At 43.9% G+C, this 3,338-nt stretch overlaps 1 long non-coding RNA gene across 1 annotated transcript; it reads right to left on the bottom strand.

Annotated features, from left to right (window-relative positions):
- Positions 1–1,553: 1,553 nt before the first annotated feature.
- On the bottom strand, positions 1,554–3,097 carry LOC100611063 (uncharacterized). The gene is made up of 2 exons (XR_129452.3): positions 2,967–3,097; positions 1,554–1,745 (listed from the first exon to the last, which is right to left on the bottom strand). It is a non-coding gene; the product is annotated as an uncharacterized LOC100611063 (long non-coding RNA).
- Positions 3,098–3,338: the final 241 nt, after the last annotated feature.

Below are 3,338 nucleotides of genomic sequence, written 5' to 3' on the forward strand. Positions count from 1 at the left end.
AAAGGCAAGATAGAGTTGGTTGGATCAGATCTCTTTCACTGTCATAATTTTCTGACTGTTATAATTTTTGCAAAGGCAGTTTCAACTTCAGTTGCTGAAGCTTGCAAATAAAACTGATAAAAGGCAGATTAACAGAAAAAAAACAGATTTAAGTATGTGCATACGCACAGGAGTTCACAAAGAAATGTGACTCAAGGAAGCAGTTAGAATTTGGGCTTATATACTATCTTAGGCTAGACAAAAGCAAAGCGATCTGGGGCTTCTGGGGAGGAGATAAATTATAGGAAGGTGAATAGGAAATGTACAGGAAATAAGGGTCATTTAGTAAGGTTTGTTATGTGGATAAGAGACATCCTGGGTGCTAAGAGTTGCCTCCAGAGTAGTTTTCTTGCTGGTACAGGAGAGGGAGACACCTTTACAAATGGAAATTTGTAAATTTTCAAAGAGAAATTTATGTCCTACTTTTAGACAGAAAAGGGGAAGGCAGAGAGCTAATTGCTTTCAAATCAAAACAATCCTTATGCCAAAGTGGTATATTTTGGGGTGGCAGATTCTGGTCCCCTTCACTATCTCACTGTCTGTCTGGTGGATAAATACGTGTTGAGTGGCAGACTAACAGAAGAGTCTACATGTACCACAACCCCTCGTAGGTAAGAGCTTTCAGCTCAGTGGCAGCTGTGCCATGTCCATTTAACCAAGCTTGGCAGCAAGTCTTAAGGACTAGTCACAAAAAGAAAGTGCAAAGGGGCACAGCTTCTCTTTGGAGAGTGCCAAGATACCATCAATCTCTGCCCCAGCCCAGGGAAGGCTGGAAAAAGTGCCTCAAGCACTAAGGGGGCGGGGAGCAGGGGCAAAGTGGGTAATGAGTCAGAAAGGAATGTCTGTGAACCCACACCCGCATACCTCAGTGCCAATGTGAAGAAAACCCAGAGTAAATTCCTTTACACAGACTAGGGTCTCACATGCACTTCTGAGGGTAGTTTTTCCGTATAAGAATCTGCCCTGTGCTTTACAGAACAGTGAGTCACTTACTTGCTTTTGGATGGAACGCTGCAGAGTGTGCTGTCATTGTGATATCTTTTTTTCCCTCATGCATTCTCAGCATTGCCAGCCTTGGCTTTGTTCATTAGATAAATAATAGAGTAAAATTCATGCAGTGGCCCCACAATCACTACTCCAGGGAAAAATGGAGGCGGGGAGGGGAGATGGTGGTCCATAAAGACCTGGGCTAGTGAATTTAGTGTTTTTGTTTGTTGGTCTTTAAATAAATGAACTTAAAATAAGATTTTCCAAATTTGAAAATAGATGCCTTATAGAGTAGATTTCTTATGCAACAATATAAAAATAAGAAATTAAATCTGGGAATGAGACTTAATTCTCCAACATGATTTTGTTTTGAAGTTCAGCCTCTTCAATGAGATGGAGGTATGGGGGAAGGGCTCCATTTAAAGAGCCCAAATTCCTATCTGTTACTTCAGATATCAGGTCAGATTAGTACTTTTAGAAAGTTTAACAGACCCCTTTGATGCAACAGGAAAGAAAAACAAGCTCTCTAAGCAGGAAAATTCAGGACATCCTTTTTCTTAGTTTTACATGATGCAGTGAGTCACTTAGAGACTCTCAGGAAAATAAGCCCAGGATGGCCATCAAGATTAGGGAACATACTGGCCCAAACAGCTGCAGAGCAAGTAGCTTCTCTGTCCCTGGTTCCCATCCTCCTAGTGTTTTCTCTTTAGGGCCAAGTGCTGTAAGAGAGAAAGAACAAGATGACAAGGTCAAGACAGCCTCTTTGTAATCCTTCTCAAATCACCGAAAAACAAATCAACCACGATTGTATGCATTTTGATGTGACAGGGAAATAAAGTAAGGTAGAATATTGTGGAGGTTTGGGGGGCAACTTTGACCAAAGATTCTCAAGTTCATCTCACTCTCTTGGGTTAAAAAAGCATGTGTATGTTGGGGTTGGGGGTAAGAAGTGGGGGAATGGAGGGACACTTCCCTTAAGAAAGTATTTAGGGCTGGGCGTGGTGGCTCACGCCTATAATCCCAATACTCTGGGAGGCGGGCGGATCACCTGAAGCCAGAAGTTCGAGACCAGCCTGACCAACATGGAGAAACCCCATCTCCACTAAAAATACAAAAATTAGCCGGGCGTGGTGGCACATGCCTGTAACCCCAGCTACTTGGGAGGCCAAGGCAAGAGAATTGCTTGAACCCGGGAGGCAGAGGTTGCAGTGAGCCGAGATCGCGCCACTGCACTCCAGCCTGGGTGACAGAGTGAAACACTGTCTCAAAAAAAAAAAAAAATTCAGAAAGCAAAATTTCTTGCCCCTGTAAATTCACACTTCAATAGAAAACTATTGCCTGTAGTACATGCTTTCAGGCGTTATCTGATTCTGATTCTACTGGAGCTATTTGCCACTCCCTAAGTTGTAGGTCACTGATAGATATGCAAATCCTGTCCTATCTGGTTCAATTGACTTCCTTCCCCCTGTGTGTGTGGTGGCGGGGGCGGGGTGGGGGGCAATAAACAGTTTGCCTCCATTTGCAATTCATCTCTAAATTCCTTTACTCCACATAAATTGGGGCTGTTTCTTTTTTAAACCAGTTATAACATCTGCCTGGCTCTCTCAGTTATGTAAGTAAAATAAAGTCTTTAACACATGTTCGTTTTTATATCTGTATAACGGTCACGATTTTACCTCTTTCTGGAAATTACCTTTTAACACCCTTGTGAGATTTCTTTCTTAGGTAGCAGCAGCAGGAGACCTGGTGGAGGACCTTCAGTCTAGAGAAGACCAGTACCAGGCCATCCGGTCTATAGGTAAAGAGCAGATGCCTCCCACGGAGCTGTGCTCCACAGAAGAAACAAAGGGGCTCTTCGAAAGGGACATGTCCCTTCTCCCACCTGCCTCCCTTCCAACCTCCCAAATTAACACCACCATCTAAAACAAGAATTTGGTCACCTTTCGGAAGGCATCTTTCCCGTTTTAGAAGGGGTTACTTCTGGATCCTCTCTCAACTTGCTGGTTTCCCACGCTCTCGACTTGCAGTTTCACCCAGTGGGCAGGGCTGGGTTTCTGTTAGCCTGGCTGCAACCTCCTGCGCCCTGCCAACACACAATGATCAGTGGCATTCCTGGAATTCCTGACATAGCAGAGAAGCCAGGCTTGGCCCTGCAAATGCCCTTGAACTGCAGTTCTGACCCCAGTGGGGCATTTTATCTTTTATTCACAGCCAGAGGTTAGGACCTATTTATGTAAATCCTCTGCCAAGGGTCGATTCATCTTGACCCCCTGGTTTTCATTTCTCTAATTGTCCCAGGTATTTTTTAGACC

Source organism: Pan troglodytes, chromosome X, assembly GCF_028858775.2.
Source record: "Pan troglodytes isolate AG18354 chromosome X, NHGRI_mPanTro3-v2.0_pri, whole genome shotgun sequence".
Classification (NCBI taxonomy): Eukaryota; Metazoa; Chordata; class Mammalia; order Primates; family Hominidae; genus Pan; species Pan troglodytes.